This window comes from Nerophis ophidion, linkage group LG23, assembly GCF_033978795.1.
Source record: "Nerophis ophidion isolate RoL-2023_Sa linkage group LG23, RoL_Noph_v1.0, whole genome shotgun sequence".
Taxonomy (NCBI): domain Eukaryota; kingdom Metazoa; phylum Chordata; class Actinopteri; order Syngnathiformes; family Syngnathidae; genus Nerophis; species Nerophis ophidion.
This window is the reverse complement of record NC_084633.1, coordinates 2,640,037-2,649,547: the sequence shown is the minus strand read 5'-3', so window position 1 is coordinate 2,649,547 and position 9,511 is coordinate 2,640,037. Positions and strand designations below refer to the sequence as shown.

At 42.7% G+C, this 9,511-nt stretch overlaps 1 protein-coding gene across 2 annotated transcripts in view; it reads left to right on the top strand.

Annotated features, from left to right (window-relative positions):
* The first annotated feature begins 336 nt into the window (after positions 1–336).
* Positions 337–9,511, top strand: part of LOC133541214 (junction plakoglobin-like) — a 252,078-nt gene continuing 242,903 nt past the window's right edge. The window contains exon 1 of one of the 2 annotated variants that reach the window (XM_061884428.1): positions 337–577. The gene's annotated coding sequence lies outside the window, so the exon portion shown is untranslated. The remainder of the gene's footprint in view (positions 578–9,511) is intronic. The other variant, XM_061884426.1, reaches the window with a different exon arrangement.

The window sequence follows — 9,511 nt, the reverse complement described above, 5'->3', positions numbered from 1 at the left end:
TGTATTTTTCTAAATTCAGCATCAAAACAGTTTTTTTTAAATTCCCCATCCATCCATTTTCTACCGCTTATTCCCTGTTTGGGGTCGCTGGCGCCTATCTCAGCTACAATCGGGCGGAAGGCGGCGTACACCCTGGACAAGTCGCTGCCTCATCGCAGGGCCGTTTTATTTTATTTTTTATTTTTTTTATTTGTTTTCAAGTCAATAAAAAAATAAAAAATGTAATCACTCAGCAGAACATAAAAAAAATAAAATGCCGAAAATGGCGGCAAAAAATACTAATAATAAAAACTGGGCAAGGGAAGATAAAAAAAGGATCAGAGTGACACCTCCTCTCTTTCCCCCATCCTCCAATGACGCGCCAGTGGCGTTGCCGCCGCCGTCCTCCCTCAATCCGCCCGGTTCGCTTGGCTGCTGGCAGTGCACCGCGCCGACAGGCGAGAGGATCTCCGCAAAAGGGCACCGACAGCCGCACACGTCCGGCGTGGTTCCGCACCTGCGCTCAGCACACCCACTGTGGATTTAGTGCGAGGGACAGAAGTTGAGAACGACACGACGCCGCGACAGCCGCCACAAGGTACAGTACCCGACCTCGACTCCCTCCTCGTGTCGCTTCCAGCCGGGTACACCTGCGAGAACTCCGTCTGCGGTCATCGTGCACCGTATGCTCCGTCGGTGAATCGGCATCGAAACTTCGACACGTTGCTAATTGGGGTGGCCGGTGCCTGCTTTTCTCTTGCGTGTGCGCGTGCGTGACCGTGGGTTCCTGCGGGCGTCAGCAAGGCTTCTGATCCCCAACACATGTTTGCTGATGATGTGCTGAAATGCAACTGTGGTGGGAGAAGGAGATAACCCTTGAGGACAAATGGGATTGTCACAAGTGGTATTTAACTCCCCCTCCAGCCCGGCAGACAGGCACGCACACAATGTGTCCTTGTGTCTGCCGGTCTTGCCACCGTGGGTGTCTGTGATGTTGGAATAAGAAGGACGTGTGATTACATGATGTGCACTTATTGATCCTGTACACCCATGATACACTCTATCTATCGCAGGGGTGTCCAACTCATTTTAGATTGGGGGCCACATGGAGAAGAATCTACTCCGGACTGGTAAAATCACGGCACGATAACTTAAAAATAAAGATGACTTCAGATTTTCTTTGTTTAAAAAGGGAACAAGCACATTCTGAAATTTTACAAGTCTTAATGTTTTTTATTTTTTTATTTTTACAATTACCTGCTTGCGGTTAATAGTATATATACTTTGTCGTTATTTATATTTTCTGAATAAATTATGTGATAATGTTCATCAGTCAACTCATTGGTGTTCATTTTTAATCTATCAAGATAAAAACAATTATATTAAAATCAAATGACAGTTTATCTAGTTTGCTTATTTTTCTGGACTGATGTACTAACATTATGTGGTTTATTTTGTACATATGTAGCATCATCTACAAAGATACAAGTAATTGCTATTGCAACATTCAGTGGACACATTTAGAACAGCTGTTTCTTTAATTCAAAAATGTAATTTTAATTTTTATACTTGGCAAACTCATATATATATATATATATATATATATATATATATATATATATATATATATATATATATATATGTATGTATATATGTATGTATGTATATGTATATACAGTATATGTATATGTACATAACCCAAGAGTGTGCAAAGCAGTAATCAGAGCAAAGGAGGTGGCTATTTTGAAGAAAATAGAATATAAAACATGTTTTCAGTTATTTCACCTTTTTTTTGTTAAGTATATAACTGTGTTCATTCATATTTTTGAAGCCTTCAGTGACAATCTAAAATGTAAAAGGTCATGAAAATAAAGAAAACGTATTGAATGAGCTCAGAGAGGATGCCGGACAGACCTGACAGGCCCAAGCGCATTGTGAGGGTCTGCTGGGAACGTCTGGCAGAGTCTCCTGTCAGAGAGAGTTTCAATTCACACCTCCGGGAGAACTTTGAACATGTCACGAGGGAGGTGCGGGACATTGAGTCCGAGTGGACCATGTTCCGAACCTCTATTGTCGAGGCGGCTGATTGGAGCTGTGGCCGCAAGGTTGTTGGTGCCTGTCGTGGCGGTAATCCCAGAACCCGTTGGTGGACACCAGCAGTGAGGGATGCCGTCAAGCTGAAGAAGGAGTCCTATCGGGTTCTTTTGGCTCATAGGACTCCGGAGGCAGTGGACGGGTACCGACGGGCCAAGCGGTGTGCAGCTTTAGCGGTAGCCGAGGCAAAAACTCGGACATGGGAAGAGTTCGGGGAAGCCATGGAAAACGACTTCCGGACGGCTTCGAAGCGATTCTGGACCACCATACGCCGCCTCAGGAAGGGGAAGCAGTGCACTATCAACACCGTGTATGGTGCGGATGGTGTTCTGCTGACTTCGACTGCGGATGTTGTGGATCGGTGGAGGGAATACTTCGAAGACCTCCTCAATCCCACCAACACGTCTGCCTTTGAGGAATCGGTGCCTGGGGAATCTGTGGTGGACTCTCCTATTTCTGGGGCTGAGGTCGCTGAGGTAGTTAAAAAGCTCCTCGGCGGCAAGGCCCCGGGGGTGGATGAGATCCGCCCGGAGTTCCTTAAGGCTCTGGATGCTGTGGGGCTGTCTTGGTTGACAAGACTCTGCAGCATCGCGTGGACATCGGGGGCGGTACCTCTGGATTGGCAGACCGGGGTGGTGGTCCCTCTCTTTAAGAAGGGGGACCGGCGGGTGTGTTCCAACTATCGTGGGATCACACTCCTCAGCCTTCCCGGTAAGGTTTATTCAGGTGTACTGGAGAGGAGGCTACGCCGGATAGTCGAACCTCGGATTCAGGAGGAACAGGGTGGTTTTCGTCCTGGTCGTGGAACTGTGGACCAGCTCTATACTCTCGGAAGGGTTCTTGAGGGTGCATGGGAGTTTGCCCAACCAGTCTACATGTGCTTTGTGGACTTGGAGAAGGCATTCGACCGTGTCCCTCGGGAAGTCCTGTGGGGAGTGCTCAGAGAGTATGGGGTACCGAACTGTCTTATTGTGGCAGTCCGCTCCCTGTATGATCAGTGCCAGAGCTTGGTCCGCATTGCTGGCAGTAAATCGGACACATTTCCAGTGAGGGTTGGACTCCGCCAAGGCTGTCCTTTGTCACCGATTCTGTTCATAACTTTTATGGACAGAATTTCTAGGCGCAGCCAAGGCGTTGAGGGGATCCGGTTTGGTGGCCACGGGATTAGATCTCTACTTTTTGCAGATTATGTGGTCCTGATGGCTTCATCTGGCCGGGACCTTCAGCTCTCACTGGATCGGTTCGCAGCCGAGTGTGAAGCGACCGGAATGAGAATCAGCACCTCCAAGTCCGTGTCCATGGTTCTCGCCCGGAAAAGGGTGGAGTGCCATCTCCGGGTTGGGGAGGAGACCCTGCCCCAAGTGGAGGAGTTCAAGTACCTAGGAGTCTTGTTCACGAGTGGGGGAAGAGTGGATCGTGAGATCGACAGGCGGATCGGTGCGGCGTCTACAGTAATGCGGACGTTGTACCGATCCGTTGTGGTGAAGAAGGAGCTGAGCCAGAAGGCAAAGCTCTCAATTTACCGGTCGATCTACCTTCCCATCCTCACCTATGGTCATGAGCTCTGGGTCATGACCGAAAGGATAAGATCACGGGTACAAGCGGCCGAAATGAGTTTCCTCCGCCGGGTGGCGGGGCTCTCCCTTAGAGATAGGGTGAGAAGCTCTGCCATCCGGGAGGAACTCAAAGTAAAGCCGCTGCTCCTCCACATCGAGAGGAGCCAGATGAGGTGGTTCGGGCATCTGGTCAGGATGCCACCCGAACGCCTCCCTAGGGAGGTGTTTAGGGCACGTCCAGCTGGTAGGAGGCCACGGGGAAGACCCAGGACACGTTGGGAAGACTATGTCTCCCGGCTGGCCTGGGAACGCCTCGGGATCCCCCGGGAAGAGCTAGACGAAGTGGCTGGAGAGAGGGAAGTCTGGGCTTCCCTGCTTATGCTGCTGCCCCCGCGACCCGACCTCGGATAAGCGGAAGATGATGGATGGATGTATTGAATGAGGAGGTGTGTCAAAAATTTGGGCCTGTACTCCTATCTATCTATCTATCTATCTATCTATCTATCTATCTATCTATCTATCTATCTATCTATCCATGTGTGTGTGTGTGTGTATATATATATATATATATATATATATGTGTGTGTACAAATGTATGTCTGTATATATATCTGTATTTCCATTAATGTATTACTTTTATTTATTTTCATGTAAAAAAAACAACACATTTTTATGGTGTCGTGACTTTAATTTTATTTTGTAGTTGTAGTAGCGACTTCCTTGTTAATTTACAGAATCCGTTCAAGTTCCTTTGTTTTTACTTTATCAAACTGCGCATGCAAGTGACGTCGAGGCCACATTTGGGCCTGTGCGCGTTTTATAGTGGAGTCTGATAAAGATCACATTTTACTTATACCTCCCGAGAGTTGGTGGGCGGCCGAGGGTGGAGTCTGCTCTCTTGGTTGCTTTGTTGGGTCTGCTCCTGTCTCTGGCCATGCTCCCCCCCACCCCAGCAGATGATGGCTTGGAACACCGCAGAGGCCACCACAGTGTGTGTGGGTGTTGAAATTATGTTTTTGTTTGGTTGATTGTCTGTGCATGGTGCAATCGTGTGTGTGTGTGTGCAATGTATATTATTGGTTGATTTTATATATATATATATTTTTTTGTTGTTGTTGTTACTTTTGTGACTGGTTGCATCAGCTCTGCTCTTTTAATGTATTTAATGTACTTTGTGTTCTTTGATGTTTCCCTCTTACACACAAGTTTATGTGTGCTATGCCTATTAGTTTTTTTTCCCTTGGCCTCAGTCAAAACCCCTTTCCAGGGGCCCAGGCTTAGACTGAATATTTTTGTTCTTAACTAACCCGATTTGGGCCACTTTGGCCTGCAGTGTAAACATAGTCTGTGATATCCACACTAAACATTACAATCGGAGGGATTTGTAACAACATTTGCAATGTCAGTTTTCAAAATAATAAAAAAAATATGGCGGTTTCTACCATGCGTGGAGACGTACAACGGCAAACTACGTCACAATTGCATATCTCAAACAGCTCGTTTAGAAAAATCATATCAATTCCCATTTTATATTCACTAAACTAAAGTGTCAGGAGATTGGGAATAATAATTGTTGAGAACCCTCAGTGGCAGAAGACTTTTTCTTTGGATTAATATTGAATTAGCTGAAGACATTGAAAGACTATGGAAAATGTTTTGCACTTGGTGTTTCAAATGTTTTTTCGAACAGAAGCTGTTTGGGTTACATAATGAAATCATCCTCTATTCCACTTCAAGTTTGAAGTGGGCTGTTTATCTTCCATGAAATGTTTTTTCGGATTATACATCCATGCAGTAGAGAGTATTTTTGACAGTCTGCCCCAAAGTACTTATTTTTAGGCATACAACCAAAATACAGTGAAATCACAATAAACCTGTATCATATACTTGCAGAAAAATGTAATAGCTGATATTTTTACGATATACTTTTAGGTTTCCAGCCTCAGGCACACCTGTGCAATAATCCTGCTGTATAATCAGCATCTTGATATCTGTGAGATGGTAGGATTATCTCCACAAAGCAGAAGTGCTCACTAAAGCTGGGTACCACTTGGAGATTTTCTGAGGCCAAAGCCCACACATTTAGATAGAAATCTGTTGCAAAAGTTCTAAGAAAGATTGTCAGATGGTAATCTGACTCAGATCTCCAGTTAAATGTAGGTGTTTCCGGGCTTCTTCCCAAACTTTGTTCATCTAATGAAGAAGTTTTGTTCATGTTGATGATTTAGGTCCTTCTACCGAAAGGTTACATTTACCATCTTCAGATTCATAGCAGATGTTTAAGCGTTTTGAGGCAAAAATGACTGGCATTAATGAACTATTTTTTATTTCCTCGATATTGATAAAAGCTGTAAAAACAAACCAACAAAACAAAATATTGCCATCACAGTGGTTGTTTTTGTAAATACAGTACTGGCCAAAAGTTTGGACACACCTTCTCATTCAATGCATTTTCTTTATTTTCATGACTATTTACATTGTAGATTGTCACTGAAGGCATCAAAACTATGAATGAACGCATGTGGAGTTATGTACTGAACAAAAAGGTGAAATAACTAAAACATGTTTTATATTCTAGTTTCTTCAAAATAGCCCCTTGCACCCTTTGCTCCGATTACTGCTTTGCACACTCTTGGCATTCTCTCGATGAGCTTCAAGAGGTAGTCACCTGAAATGGTTTTCACGTCACAGGTGTGCTTGAAGCCCATCGAGAGAATGCCAAGAGTCTGCAAAGCAGTAATCAGAGCAAAGGGTGGCTATTTTGAAAAAACTAGAATAGAAAACATGTTTTCAGTTATTTCACCTTTTTTTGTTAAGTACATAACTCCACATGTGTTCATTCATAGTCGTGATGCCTTCAGTGACAAGGCACAATGTAAATAGTCATGAAAATAAAGAAAACACAATAAATGGGAAGGTGTGTCCAATCTTTTGGCCTGTACTGCATGTCCAGAAAGTTACACATAGATATGTTTAGTAGGGTTGTATATCTTGGGGCACGCCACAATTCCGATTCGATTCAATTATGGAAGAAATGATTCGATTCAGAATCGATTCTTGATTCAAAATCAATACTTTTTCAGTAACATTGGTTGCCAGTTCTATATAACTACATTCTTCCATGTAATAGATAAACAAATCTGATATTTATTTTGTATTACTTAAAACAAAACTGTTTTTTTTTCAAATAAAATTCTACCCAAACATTTTATAATGTCAAATACAAATTAGGTAACAAGAGAAGTATTATACACTTCTCTATTCTAAAATAGATATGTACTGCAGATATGGGCATCTACATCAACAATATGATTTGTCTGATAAATAAATAAATAAATAAATACAATAAAAAAAAATCTCCTTTTGATTTTATTTTCAATCGATTAAGAATCGCAATTAATACGAAAATCCTTTTTTTTTATACACCCCTAATGTTTATGTATATTATGAGGACAGGCTCCATTGTTGTCTTGTGTAGAACTCAACATATACCTGCTGCTCTTTTTCCTGACCTTTTTAAAAAAAAGATCTATAGTATTTATGGATCGTGACTTTTACCAAATCGACCTCAATCAAACCTTCTTTCTGGTCATTCAAGTTTCCGATGTTTATTGTGAATACGGCTACATTCTTAATTACGGTTTCGACACTGATGCTTCTTTGAAGATTTGTTGGCATGACTGTCAGCCTTAAAGGAGAACTTCGCTTTTTGGAATTTAGTCTATCATTTGCAACCCTTATGAGAGACAAGAAGACAAAAGGTTTTTTAGTTTTTTTTTTCATTTTACTTTGTAACAATTGGTTGGTTCTTGGCGGCTAGCAAAGGAGTTAAAGGGATCATCACTCCATTCTACCTCTAAATCACTTTAAAATTAATCCAAAAACCGCCAACAATAGTTCATTTACGTTCCTTAACCTGTATAATAACCAAAATGTAGCAACATTCTTATTGTAAGAGCGAACAATGAGTAACTCTTATTCTAACGTAGTAACACATCGACTTGGAACGCCATGATATGGTATTAGGTGTAAGCTAGCTACTGCGTCAGCAGCTGAATGGCTTTTGAGTTTGGAATGCACAACACAATGCGATAGGACACCAATCTGTACTGGCTGACAAACATGAACAATCATATTATGGTATCTGTAAAGTATTAGCCCACATTTCACTTTGTATTTGTACACAGCTCGCTTGACAGCGTATGTACAGTAGTTGTAGTAACAAGCACGGTGTGCTGCGTATATCATGATTGATATTACAGTAACTTACATGATGGACAGTTGTTTGTTTGGTCCAGCTGTCAGGGGGAGTTTTTTCCAGTTGATTTTGGGTAAGCAAGGTTCCAATTTTACACGTCAAGTCACGCCGACCTTACTCACGCGACTTCCGTCTGCTCCAACGTAGGGCTGGGCGATATGGCGTTCTATTATTATCTCGATATTTTTTGCCATATCACGATACACGATATGTATATCGATATTTTGCCTTAGCCTTGAATGAACACTTGATATGTACAATCACAGCAGTATGATGATTCTACAAACTTTGTTTCCATATGAGTTAGGAAATTGTGTTATATGTAAATATAAACAGAATAAAATGATTTGCAAATCCTTTTCAACCCATATTCAGTTAAATATGCTACAAAGACAAGATATTTGATGTTCAAACTCATAAACTTTTTTTTTTTTGCAAATAATAATTAACTTAGAATTTCATGGCTGCAACACGTGCCAAAGTAGTTGGGAAAGGGCATGTTCACCACTGTCTTACAGCACCTTTTCTTTTAACAACACTAAATAAACGTTTGGGAACTGAGGAAACTAATTGTTGAAGCTTTGAAAGTGGAATTCTTTCCCATTCTTGTTTTGTGTAGAGCTTCAGTCGTTCAACAGTCCGGGATCTCCGCTGTCGTATTTTACGTTTCATAATGCGCCACACATTTTCGATGGGAGACAGAGGTCTGGACTGCAGGCGGGCCAGGAAAGTACCCACACTCTTTTTTTTTTTTTACAAAGCCACGCTGTTGTAACACGTGCTGAATGTGGCTTGGCATTGTCTTGCTGAAATAAGCAGGGGCGTCCATGAAAAAGACGGTGCTTAGATGGTAGCATATGTTCCAAAACCTGTATGTACCTTTCAGCATTAATGGTACCCATGCCTTGGGCACTAATGCACCCCCATACCATCACTAGGGTTGGGTATCGTTTGAATTCGAACGATTCCGATTCTTTGTTTCAATTCCGATTCCTGACGATTCTCTATTCCGATTCTCGATTCCGATTCTTCTTGTACAATGCCGGGATCAATGTGTTTGACAGGTAGTCCCTGGAAGGTGGTATGTATTTTGGGTTGAGAGTTTTCACCATATCCCTGCAAACATAAACAAACATGTAATGTTGCTGTTACTGTTTAGCCCAGTATCAATTAGCTTAGCTCTAACGTTATTGCTTAACTAACCTAAATGTTGGAGATTCCACCTCTGAAAAGGGATGCAGTCTTTTGACTATGTGTGCAGTGATCTTTCTGTGGCACTCTTCCGTCTGTGGCACCGACATCTTCCCCATTACCGCTAGGGTGAACGGAGTACGCTGAGCACATCGTGGAGCCTGGCTAGCAGGTTGTAAATTGTCTATGAAAAAATACGCGGGCTAATTTGTTAAATGCGTCAACGTTGGCGCAAAACACATTATTTATTGCATATATATTGTTTTACTTACCGGATTCGGACTGCAGTGCAGTCACCAAGGTGACAGGCTTGGCGTCGGAGCTGGAGCCAGAGGAAAAGGCAGAGGAGGACGGTCGGCGCAGCGCGTCGAAGACAGGACACGCATTTATTTGTACTTCATGAACTCGAGGTGCTTCATCATGTTCGACGTGC